The sequence below is a fragment of the Pogoniulus pusillus genome, chromosome 25 (genome assembly GCF_015220805.1).
Source record: "Pogoniulus pusillus isolate bPogPus1 chromosome 25, bPogPus1.pri, whole genome shotgun sequence".
In the NCBI taxonomy this organism is placed as follows: Eukaryota; Metazoa; Chordata; class Aves; order Piciformes; family Lybiidae; genus Pogoniulus; species Pogoniulus pusillus.
In genome coordinates this window covers 10013827-10027370 of record NC_087288.1, presented here as the reverse complement: position 1 = coordinate 10027370, position 13544 = coordinate 10013827, and positions in this window count along the sequence as shown.

Genomic DNA, 13544 nt, shown 5'->3' with positions numbered 1-13544 from the left:
AAGTCCCAGCTATATCCCTACTCTATAAGATTCACCTTAAACCATATCCCTAAGCACCACATCCAAACAAACGTTAAACACATTCAGGGTTACTGACTCCACCACCTCCCTGGGCAGCTCATTCCAGTGCCTGACCACTCTCCCTGAAAAACCCTCCCCTAATGCCCAATCTAAACCTCCCCAGTCTCAGCTTGAGGCCACCCCCCCTTGCTCTGTCTCCAGTTACCTATGGGAAGAGATGATCTAGATGTATGTAAAGTTTTAGCCTCTCACTTCTTTTAATCATCCCTAGACTACATAGATGCTGGCTTTGTCTCTGAAAATAAAATGCTGTTATATTGATCACAGTCTACACTGAACAATCTGTTGGATTTTCTGCTTTGTGCTTCATCCCATAAGATGTGTTACACCCCTTACATTTCCTTCAGTTCACTGGTATTTCAGTTGAATCAGGATAAAAGTAAGTAGAATGTCCTTGTGGAATTTAAGCTTGGCCAAGATAAACAAATTCTCCTTTCCACCACCTCATGCCAATAAAACGTTGGTTCCTGGCAATGAAAGAATTAATGTTACATGAGATGGATTTACTTGTGTGGTATTTGTGCTGCTTGTTTGCTTTCCTCCTCAACAAGTCCAAGCCCATTGCTTAATCTTCAGTTCTGACAGATGTTTTATGTACTAATACTTTAATCAACTGAGAATGAAAACTGCCTAGAGTAGGATTATACAATTTGGAAGGCTGGGTGCTGTACACACTTTAATGTATTTAATGTGCTTGTTGCATCTTTGTGTGCACACACACGTGCAGCGCAGGGCCGGGTTTGTTTGGTTTAAAGCAAAGCATGAATGACTTCATGCTGCAGAGAATTAAGGTTTAGCATTCACAGCAGGATGGCAAGGCAAAGGACTTATTTCAGGTAAGAGAGCTGTTAGAGGAGGTTCACTGGTGGAAGGGTGGTTTCATAGGTTGGATTGCTGGTCATCCCGTCCAGATGGATCCCATAAAGGTCAAAGTCTCCTAAGCCATATTTCACAAATGCAGGGCACCTTCAGATAGATTAAAAGCTCCTTCAGAGGTCAGATAACCTCGTTACCTGTGCTAGTTTGAAGCAAGCTGGAATGTTTTGGTAACAGAACTAGATAACGGGCAGTGAAATGAAAAACAATTGTGTCTACTTCTCTCACAGTCACGCTGAGAACTCTGGGAAGAAGAAGAAAACATTCTCCATTTTGTCTCTCACTCTTGCTTTTGCCTTGGACCTGGTCACATCTCATTAACCCTGCTCCTACTAACCTTGCTCCCTAACCTCTTGGCCGCACCTCTTTTCTTCCTGAGAACTGGGGTAAGGTTGAGAGGGCCGGGGGGAGGTGTTGGGGTGGTTTGAGAGCCCCTCCTGGGGACTCAGGTTTCTGGGAGGGGAGTTGTGCTTTTGTATTGTTTATCCTTTGTATATTTCTGTATATAATTGTATATAACTGTATATATTGTAAATAGCTGCTTGTAAATTCTGCTAGCTGTAAATAAATTGCTTCATCTATATTCCCAGGGTCCGTCTGAGTTAGCTGGGGCAAATACAAAAGTGTGGGGGGGCGGGGTAACCCCCAAACCATCACATTTTTAATTGGCGCCCAACGTGGGGCTAGATATTTCAGTGAGTGGAAATTAGCTCTGGGAATTAAGATGAAGCTAATCAAGCAGCTATTGTATTTGGTTGGTGCATTGCTCTGGTCTGGTTTTGTTTACTTGGCATTTAATTGGATAAAAGCTCAAATTGTTGCTTATTTCATTGATCTGGCTTATAATAAGGCTAAAGCTAAGGTTTCAGATATGTTCTGGAGCTGGGGTGATTTTATTCTTGGTTATGCTGGTTTTAATATCTCTGAGAATATTACCAAGGACATTACAGGAGCTCTGGTCAATAATGTGACAATCAATGGAAATTCTGCTTTAAATATGGCTCTAATGAGAGTTATTCAGCCTAAGACAGGAATTCCAACTGTTTGTATAGGCACATGCTCGTGTAAAACTGTTTTTCTTCTCACAGTTTTTAATATTTGCCTCATGATTTTGATATTCATATTAATTTTGGCATTATTGGTAAAAAATTCAAAACCAGTTTCTGTAAGAGCTAGGAAAAATTCTGTGTCTCAGAAGCAGTCTCTTTCACAGCAAAACAAGGGAACACAGTTATTGGCTTCCCCCTTGCCAGCCTCTGCCCCTCCTTCTCCAAGTGCTGGGAACACAGCCAGCGTTCCCGCCACTAACGTAAACAATGATAAGGATAACCAAAACAAGCCGCAGAGTTTAGCAGGAGCCTCAGGAGCACAGGCAAGTACCCAAAATCAGAATGTTCCTAGCAAAAATGAAAACAAGTCAGGGTTGGCAGGCATCCCAGGAGGACAGGCAAATAATAATACTACTAGTGCTGGTAACGCTAGCCCAGTCAGTCCAAATCCTAATGACACCAGCTCAGCCAATTCAAACCCCCAGCCAGCAGACCAGAACCAAAATCCTCCTGTTAAAAGCAAGGCAGATTTGAACTCACAAGCTCCAGGTCAGACCCCTAAGGATACAAATGCTCCAGGTCAGACCCCCAGTAATACAAATGCTCCAAGTCAGACCCCTAAGGATTCAAACCCTCCAAGTCAGACTCCTAAAGATTCAAATCCTCCAGCAGACACATCCAAGTCTGTTGCTGCTCAGGCCTTTCTGGCACCTGCTAAGGCAAAAGCTAAAACTAAGAGTGGTTCGCAGGAGGATGTAAGACAGGGGACCTCTGGTGATCAGCAGCAAGAGGAGGAAGAGGAGGCAGTTAGTCTGCGAGACCTTGTAGATGTGCTGAGACAACAATACTCAAGTGAGAGGAGTGCTGCGAGGTTAGCTGCTAAGAGAGAGGATGGTTCCCATGAGTTTAGGAATGCTATGAGGAAGATTGTGTTAGGCCCGGCACCACCAGAACAACAGGAAGAGGAGGATGAAGATGACATCCAAGGCTCCAAGGATCCACTCAGAGAGGTCAGGGAAGTTAGGAAGGAATACACAAGGGAATCAGGTGAGCCAATCCTAAGCTGGCTAGTGAGATGCCGTGGCATTGGTGCTAATGCCCTGCAGGTAGGAGACAAGTCTGCCAAGCAGCTGGGACCACTCACTAAGGAGAGTGGAGTGGACAAACACCTGGCAAGTCCTCTTGGTAGGGTTAGCTTGTGGACACGCCTTCTGTTGGCTGTGGCTATGAGATATCCTTCCCGAGATGATTTGCCATGGGCTGCCAAGACGTGGAACACTGTTGAGCAGGGAATTAAGCTTCTGAAGGAGTTTGCTGTGAAGGAAGTGCTTTATGGAGATCATGGCACTCATGAGCCTGACGATATTCCTTTGGGAACAGGTCTCATGAAGAAGCTGATTAAGCTTGCTCCTTCATCCTATGCTAACATCTTGGCCAGTAAATTCCTAGCAAGGAGTGATAATGGAAGATCTTTCACTGTTGGTGAATTCACTGATCAGCTCAGGCAGATTGAGGACAGCTTGTCACATTCTGGTTTAGTCTCTGCCATACAAACTATGACCACAGAGATTAAGAATACCATGAAAGAACTGAAGGAGGACCTTACAACCTCAATTTCCAATCTGGTAAAGGATACCGTTCCTGCATCATCTGAATGGGTGCATGTTTCTGCCGTCAGGAACAGACGCCCACCTCCTGCAAGGCAATTCCAGCCCAGGAGGAGACAAATTCCACCCAGACATCAGCAATCACGTGCGTCACTGTGGATACTTCTGCGTGACACATACGGTGAGAACATGAACAAATGGGATGGTAAACCTACTTCAGCTCTTTCAAAGAGGGTCAGGGATCTGCAGAGTGGCAGAAACAGAGGCAATAATGCCCGAAAAGTAGCTGTCACTTCTTCAGCTCCCGAGAGCAACTGCAATTGTTCCAACAGTTGCAGTTCCTCTCGCAACAACACCAATCACTGTGTACACCCTACATGCCAAGTTCAGCATTAGGGGTGCCCTGCCTCCAGCCAGGAGGAGGAAAGGGATAGTGGAGAGAACCGAATCTATTGGAATGTATTCATTAGGTGGCCTGGCAGTTCAAGAGTTCGGAAATACAGGGCTTTAGTTGACACAGGTGCTCAGTGTACTTTATTGCCATCTAATTGTAAGGGGACAGAGTCCATTTCTATCTTTGGAATCACTGGTGGATCTCAAGAGTTAACTAAGATACAGGCTGAGATCAGTTTAACTGGTAAAGAGTGGAAGAAACATACCATTGTAACTGGTCCTGATGCGCCTTGCATTCTGGGAATTGACTTTTTGAGACAAGGTTGTTTCAAAGATCCTAAGGGTCATAAATGGGCTTTTGGAATAGCATCTGTAGAGATTGAGGATGGGAAATTGAAATTGTCCATTAGACCTGAACTTTCTGATGAATCTGCAGTTGTGGGACATCATGACATAGAGGACCTGGAAGTGCCAATTGCAACTCAAACTGTTCATCATAGGCAGTACAGAACTAACCGTGACTCTTTGTTGCCCATTCATCAGCTGATTCGTCAATTGGAGAGTCAGGCTGTCATCGAGAAAGCTCATTCACCTTTCAACAGTCCCATCTGGCCTGTGCGCAAACCTACGGGCGACTGGAGACTCACAGTTGACTTCCGTGCCCTCAACGAGGTGACGCCACCCATGAGTGCAGCTGTGCCGGACATGCTGGAACTCCAGTACGAGCTGGAATCGAAGGAGGCTAAATGGTATGCAACCATAGACATTGCTAATGCTTTCTTCTCTATTCCCATAGCAAAGGAGTGCAGGCCTCAGTTTGCATTCACCTGGAGAGGAATCCAGTACCAGTTCAATCGTTTGCCTCAGGGGTGGAAACACAGCTCAACCATCTGTCACTCAGTCATCCACAATGCACTGGAGAAAGGTAAAGCTCCAGAGCACATCCAGTACATCGACGACATCATTGTGTGGGGCCAAACTGCTGAGGAAGTCTTCGAGAAAGGTAACAAAATCATTGACATTCTGCTGCAAGCAGGTTTTGCCATTAAGAGAGACAAGGTCAAAGGACCTGCCAGAGAAATTCAGTTTCTGGGAGTGCGGTGGCAAGATGGTCGCCGTTACATTCCTCAGGATGTGATCAACAAAGTCTCTACCATGGCAGTTCCCACCAGTAAGAAGGACACACTTTCTTTTCTTGGTGTGGTGGGATTTTGGAGACTACACATTCCTGGTTTCAGTCAGATTGTCAAACCTCTGCATGATGTGACTCGTAAGAGAAACAATTTCGAGTGGGGACCTGAACAACAAGCAGCCTTTGATCAGATTAAGCGAGAAATAGTCCATGCAGTGGGCTTAGGACCTGTGAGATCTGGTCCGGACATTAAGAACATTCTGTACACGGCTGCCAGTGACAATGGTCCAACTTGGAGTCTTTGGCAGAGAGCTCCAAATGAGACACGTGGTCGTCCACTTGGTTTCTGGGGACGTTGTTACAGAGGTTCAGAGACAAATTACTCAGCAACTGAGAAAGAGATTCTAGCAGCCTATGAGGGAGTGAAAGCAGCTTCTGAAGTGATTGGAACTGAGTCACAATTGCTTTTAGCTCCTAGACTGCCAGTTCTTAACTGGATGTTCAAAGGCAAAGGTTCATCACCACATCATGCCACAGATGCAACCTGGTCTAAATGGATGGCTTTGATAACCCAACGAGCACGAATGGGTAATCTTGACCGACCTGGTCTAGTGGAGGTGATCACCAACTGGCCGGAAGGCACAGACTGTTCCAAACCTCCAGAGGAGAAAATAACTCGTGCTGAGGAAGCTCCTCCCTATGATGATCTCTCTGATGAGGAAAAGAACTATGCTTTGTTCACAGATGGTTCCTGTCGTCTTGTTGGGAACAAGCGAATATGGAAGTCAGCGGTTTGGAGTCCAACCAGAAGAGTTACCGAAACGAAAGATGGCGAAGGAGAATCCAGTCAGTTCGCTGAGGTAAAAGCTGTTCAACTTGCTCTTGATGTGGCTGAACGTGAGAATTGGCCTATCCTTTACCTCTACACCGACTCGTGGATGGTAGCCAATGCTCTATGGGGTTGGCTGAAGGACTGGAAGAAGAATGGTTGGCAGAGGAAAGGAAAGCCTATTTGGTGTGCTGATCTATGGCAGGACATTGATGCACGGCTGGAGAAAACTCCAGTGAAGGTGCGGCACGTAGATGCACACATGCCTAAGAGCAGAGCCAATGAGGAACATCACCACAACCAGAAGGCAGATCAAGCTGCTAAGATTGCTCAAGTTGATACCAACTCTGAACTTGACATTGACCTTGATTGGAAACATCGAGGTGAGTTGTTCTTAGCTCGGTGGGCCCATGACTCATCTGGACATCAAGGCAGAGATGGAACATACCGATGGGCTCGTGATAGGTCAATTGACTTGTCCATGGACACTATCACCCAAGTCATCTATGACTGTGACATTTGTGCTGCTATTAAGCAGGCTAAGCGAATCAAGCCCTTATGGTATGGTGAGAGATGGTCAAAGTACAAGTATGGTGAAGCCTGGCAGATTGACTACATCACTTTACCTCGATCTCGTTCTAGCAAGCAGTATGTGCTAACGATGGTAGAAGCCAGCACCGGATGGTTGGAAACCTATCCAGTTCCACATGCTACTGCACGTAACACCATTGTTGGTTTGGAGAGACAGATCTTGTGGAGACATGGAACTCCAGAGAGAATTGAGTCAGACAATGGTACTCATTTCAAGAACAATCTAGTGAAAAACTGGGCCAAAGAGCATGGTATTGAATGGATCTATCACATACCCTACTATGCACCAGCTTCAGGGAAGATTGAGCGCTACAATGGTTTGCTGAAAACCACCCTAAAAGCCATGGGGGGTGGAACTCTGAAAAACTGGGACAAACATTTAGCACAAGCTACTTGGTTGGTAAATAGTAGAGGTTCAGTAAACAGAGCAGGACCTGCACAATCAGATTTGGTCCAAACAGTAGACGGTGATAAAGTTCCTGTTGTACGTGAGAAGAATCTGTTAGGGAAAACTGTTTGGGTATTTTCTCCTTCGGGCGAAGGGAAACCTGTCCGAGGGGTGGTATCTGCTGAAGGTCCTGGTCATACATACTGGGTAATGCAAGAGAATGGTGAAATCCAGTGTATTCCACAGAGAAATCTAACCTTAGCTGAGAGAGTTTAAATTAAGCTGTTAGGAGTTTTCTGTTCTAGGTAACATCGGCGCCCAACACTGAGAGAATCTACGATAGAATCTACAGCACGTGAGCACGAACCCAACATCACCTGGGAGTCCCTGTTCTGAGCTTTTGAATCATCTACATCTGATTGAAGTGTGAACTGAACTTGTATATATTGTTTTAGTGTAAATATTGGTTTAGATTAGATTGGATAATTCTCAGCGATACTCTGAGCAAAGTAGACAAGGGGTGGATTGTGCTAGTTTGAAGCAAGCTGGAATGTTTTGGTAACAGAACTAGATAACGGGCAGTGAAATGAAAAACAATTGTGTCTACTTCTCTCACAGTCACGCTGAGAACTCTGGGAAGAAGAAGAAAACATTCTCCATTTTGTCTCTCACTCTTGCTTTTGCCTTGGACCTGGTCACATCTCATTAACCCTGCTCCTACTAACCTTGCTCCCTAACCTCTTGGCCGCACCTCTTTTCTTCCTGAGAACTGGGGTAAGGTTGAGAGGGCCGGGGGGAGGTGTTGGGGTGGTTTGAGAGCCCCTCCTGGGGACTCAGGTTTCTGGGAGGGGAGTTGTGCTTTTGTATTGTTTATCCTTTGTATATTTCTGTATATAATTGTATATAACTGTATATATTGTAAATAGCTGCTTGTAAATTCTGCTAGCTGTAAATAAATTGCTTCATCTATATTCCCAGGGTCCGTCTGAGTTAGCTGGGGCAAATACAAAAGTGTGGGGGGGCGGGGTAACCCCCAAACCATCACATTACCTTAAACTTGTTTTGTTACTTTAAACTAAGCACAGACCTTGGATCCCTTTTCATAAAGAAAGAAAAACAGGAAACGTGGAAGTTTGGCTGCCTCCTGGCCTGACTGAGGGGGTGACAAGCACACTGAAGGGATGAAACGCCATGGCGAGGTGAGACTCCAGGGAGTGGACACTCTCTGTTGCTGAAAAAAGGAAGCCAAAGTGAAAAAAACTCGTGATCCTGTGCTTAAAATACTGTGTCAAAACAACAAAACTGATTTTATGAGAAGGGAACATTATCAATGGATAATTAAAAAAAAACAACAGCACACAACAAAACAACTTGTTGGGTTTTTTTGCCACCTAACACCTCAGATTGCCCCTTCTTAGGTTTGTCTGTGTCCTACAACCTGGGGAAGTCTTCACTTCTGTTGGATGTACTGGGTGGTTACAGGATAATTTTGAGAGAGAGCACATCTATGGAGGTTTTGGATGGGTTTTATTCTGGACAAACAAACAAAAATCCAGAAAGAGTCTACATCTTCAAGGGATATGTGTGTCCTTGTGATTTAAATGGTGGGCTTTACAACTCTTTATCCTCCTCAGACAGGGACTCCTGGATACTGCCCTGCTGTTACCGGAAAAGTGATCTCTGAGGCTGCATGAACTTCTCTCTAACTTGCTGCCTGACTAATCCATCTGCTCTAACTCCCCTGGCCGACCCTCCAAACTCACCTTGGACATAAGGCAAAGCCTGGGGTAAGGTAGAGGGGTGAGGAGAAGGTAGAAGGGTGGTTGGGAGCCCCTCCTGGGGACTCGGGTTTCTGGGAGGGATGTTGTGTTCCTGTATTACTTTTTAACTTGTCTATTTCTGTATATAGCTGTAGATACTGTAAATATCTGCTTTGTATATTGTGCTGAGCTGTAAACATAGCTTCATTCATTCAATTTCCAGAGCTGCTGAGTCTAGTCTGGGTGATTTTCTTAAGTGGGATGGGGCAGGTAATACCCAGACCATCACAGCTGCCTAGCTCAATGTGTCAGGTTATTTTGCTCACAGATAAGCAACGCTTTGTCAGCACTTTGGCACAGCTGTTAAAACACACCTTATGCCAATTCTTAGACTCTGATTTACAGAGTCCCAGCTTTATTCATATATATATTTATAATAAGTTGCTACTTCTAGGACATGTTTCCACATGGTGAGCTCCAGATAGAGAACAGTGCCTTAAGAGCTATAATGCAGGATGCTTCAGATAGAGAACAGTGTCTTAAGAGCTATAATGCAGGATGCTTCAGCAATTCGATGTGTCTGTCACGCACTGCTTGTTTTGCCCATTGACCTTGCTCTGCATCCTCCTCATCCTGTGTACATTACTGCCCTCCTAGGGTCAAAGCAAGAAGTGACTTTTTTTGATACTCCCATTTTTATGGTGAATGTGGCAGTTGAACACAAGGCAAACGTTAAGCTAGCACTAACAAATAGTCAAGAAATTGCACAGGTACGTGCTTTAGCTCTGAGGTGGAAAAGTAAATCTGACAGCTGATTACAAGGAAGCATGTTCTCGTAGGGCAGAATGTTCTGAATCATAGCAAACAAGCAGCCTCCAAACACTGCTGCAGGTAGCTGGAGTAGGAGTAAATGTATTCTAAGAAACAATTATGTGGTTCACGAGAAAACTGGAAACTGCAGCAGGGAGGAAACTGTAAAAGGGATTTGCATACATGGGCCACCTGCTTCTCTTAGCAAACGAGTGTGCTCACTGCTGTATGGCATTGCAGGCTAGAGGGTGGCTTTGATTCTCGTTCTCTAAACTACAAGAAGTGGACGTTTTAAAAAGGTCTTTTACATTCCAGTAGAGAAAAGGCAGTAGGAAGTATGTCATGCAATGCTTTGTCAAAACAAAATGAACTGTCCTGAAGGGTTTTTTCTCACTGATTATATTTAACCAATTTTTAGCCCACTAGGAGACTTGGATTTCATTGTTTTCTATCCAAGTAGGTTCTGAATAACTTCCCTCTCCCCAGTATTCTCTGGCTCAGCAGCAGCACTTTCTTTAACATAGAGAAATTGATAACGGTTAACTTGACCACCACCCTTAGAAGAAACACATCACTGCTGGGGCATTAAGTATTCAAACTTGAGCTGTAGAACTTTGCCAGTTTTCTTTTGAGCATCCCATCCGTTGCGTGGGCCGTACAGGCTGCCTCTACCCCTGAGCTGCAGGGGTGTTATATTTTGTAGCAGGGGGCAGACCTGTTCTGGCAGCTGTGCTATAGCGCACCTGATTCTTCTCTGACCACCACCTCGGTATAAATCCGAGCGGAATTGCTACCTATCCACACAGCTACCTTTCCTGCCAGCGCAAAAACTGCTAGGGTCCCCCGTCCGGGAGGCAGCCAGGAAGCTGGCTGCTCACAGAGGGCGGTCCAGATGCTGCTGCCTCTCTCGCTCTAAGGACCCGAGGCTCGCCAAGCCTGCCGGCAGGCACAAAAGAGTGTAAAAGGGAGGAGAGCCAACCAAAAGCAGGGACGGGATGAAACCATGAGCCGTGCACAGGCAGGAGCCTCTGCAGCCGGACGGGAGCGATGAGGGTGGGCACAGCGCCCCGGCGGGCACCCTGGCTGTGCGTGTCCCGTCTCCGGGCGGTGTCTGGGCGCGGAAGCACAGCCAGGCTCCGGCGCGAGCGCAGCGCGGGCTCCAGCGCGGGCACCCCGCGCGCAGGGGGGGCCCTTCTGCTGCCCCCTTCCAGCCTGCAGGGCGGGGTGGGGGGAGGTGTTTGCGCCTTTCGGCTCCCACGGAGTGAGAGGGAGAAGAGAGGCGTTTGGGGTGCCCGGGACTCTTCCCCTGAGCGCTGTGTGCAGTGGGTGTTGAGACATTCAGATGCTAGGGGTAGGCCTGGGGTGCCGGTGAAAAGAAAACCAGAACAAACGGTGAGCCCTCTGGAAGGAAGGGAGGGCCCCGACGCCTCTTCAACTGAGCAAGAGTCGGGAATGTTAAGGCCCTTCGCAGCCTAAACCTTAAGCTGAAACGCTCTGTGGCCGTTTTGAAAGTCACTTGCTTCATCCAGCAGACACAACAACTGGAACAGCTTCTCACCCCCATCCCTCTTTTACCTGTTTCCTTTCAGTAAACTCTGAGGAAAGTATTTCTGCTCCCTCACCCTTCTTAAACCAGGAGCTTCCTCACATCCCCTTGACCCACGGGGCACAGAATGAAAACTCTGGTGGGATGATTCCTTTACAGACATTCTTGGCTCCTTAGCCCCGGCACACAGGGTGCTGAAAGGTGACAGCTCTATCCGTGCCTGCAGCTGCCTTAACACCCCCGGTCCGAGGTACACACACGTTGTGGGAGCAAAGCATCATCTAAGTGCACATCGTTCAGAATAGGAGAGCTTAAGGAGAACTGGGTCACATCTGACTGCTACCATCTGTCCCACTTCACTGCAAGATTACCCAGGAATGTATTTCACATGTGCCTTTGGAACAAGGTTGTGAGCTGCCAAGAAGAGAATATTTTACAGCTGACTGTTGGGTTTCACTGTGAGCAGTTCAAATGCAACAACACAAGGAGGAGGATTCCACCGCAGGGTATCACGAAGGCCATTTGGGCTCAGCCCCCTTTGTCTGCAGAATTGTGTAAGGTGGGACTCTTTGTGGGTTGCTGGGTTGGGTTTAAAGGTCTGCATTTGGGAAAGCAGCTCCCCATTGAAAGCCATCTTTTAGCAGAGAGTCCTGGGTAGGCAGCTGACCTTCAGTTGAAATGCAGTTCTGGCTTTCACAAGGAAGATGACCTTGCACAAATGGCACCTCAGGAGCACCGGTAGTGAGAACTGTGACTGGGTGAAGCCACCTCAGATGAAGCCTGGATACATCAAAGTATCACTTCCTTCGTATAGGGGAAACTTACCCCAAAGGGCTCCATCCTTATGTCTCAGTTTCTCTGCATGTGGAATGAGCACATGTCACTTTTGTAAAACTGAGGTGTGCTGCCCTGCCAGAATGATGCACGCATTTAGATAAAGATCAATTGTTTAATAGTACATTTTAACACATCTGAAAATTGGTGCTGTGGTGGTGATGGTCGTTGTTTGCAAAGATGCACAAATTTCTCCCTGGCCAACTGGCACCGGAAGCAGGAACTTACATATTGAAGAGGGACTTTGACAGGCTGGATGGGCGGGCAGAGGACAATGGGATGAGATTTAGCAAGGCCAAGTGCAGGGTTCTGCACTTTGGCCACAACAATCCCAAGCAGGGCTGGGGACAGAGTGGCTGGAGAGCAGCCAGGCAGAGACGGACATGAGGCAGCAGTGTGCCCAGGTGGCCAAGAGAGCCAATGGCATCCTGGCCTGGATCAGAAACAGTGTGGCCAGTAGGACAAGGGAGGTTATTCTGCCCCTGTACTAAGCACTGGTCAGGCCACACCTTGAGTACTGTGTCCAATTCTGGGGCCCTCAATTCAAGAGAGATGTTGAGATGCTGGGAAGTGTCCAGAGAAGGGTATCAAAGCTGGTGAAAGGCCTGGAACACAAACCCTATGAGGAGAGGCTGAGGGAGCTGGGGTTGTTTAGCCTGGAGGAGGCTCAGGGGTGACCTCATTGCTGTCTACAGCTACCTGAAGGGACATTGTAGCCAGGTGAGAGTTGGTCCCTTCTCCCAGGCAACCAGCAATAGAGCAAGGGGACACAGTCTCAAGTTGTGCCAGGGGAGGTCTAGGCTGGATGTTAGGAGGAAGTTGTTGGCAGAGAGAGTGATTGGCATTGGAATGGGCTGCCCAGGGAGGTGGTGGAGTTGCCATCCCTGGAGGTGTTGAAGCAAAGCCTGGCTGGGGCACTTAGTGCCATGCTCTAGTTGACTGGCTAGGGTTGGGTGCTAGATTGGCCTGGATGATCTTGGAGGTCTCTTCCAACCTGGTCGATTCCATGATTCTATGAAAGGGCATGGTGTGCTCTTTGTGTGTAGGCTGATGTACACTCATTCCACACAGCATGAAGAAGCCCTTTGCAAGCAAAATGAGAAACATAAGGGACAGCAACACTTCCCTTTGCCTCCATCTGCTCATTTTCTAAAAATAAAGAGAGAGGTTTTGTGATTTACTCCAACCAGGATGGAGTTAATCCCCTCTCTCTGCCTCTCTCTTCAGAGATTGGAGCCAGATGTGGAGCATGCTGGAAGCAGTGGGATGCTGAGGTTAATGAAAGATTCAGGCTAAGGGACACTGGGCTAATCCTGGGAAGGGAATGGGAGTGCATCTTCCCCTGCTCGCTCTTTTCTTCTTTTTTTTTTTTTTTTTTCCTGCTTTTAAATAATTAGAATCAGCTGCAGTTCAAGTTCAATTTTGTCTTTATTAGTCTAGATTTTGGGTGAGGGGAGTTTTGTTATTTAAGGCTTACAAAAATGGGATACTTTCATGTGAGTTGTGTCACGTGAGTGTAGTATGACACTGTGTGTAAAAACATGCAACACTTCTGCTGGCTGGAACCACCCATCCCAAGCTTTAGCAGAGCAGGAGGGTCAGCTTGCTGCTTCCAAAGAGTGGGCATGAGCAAGTCTTCCCAAGGCCA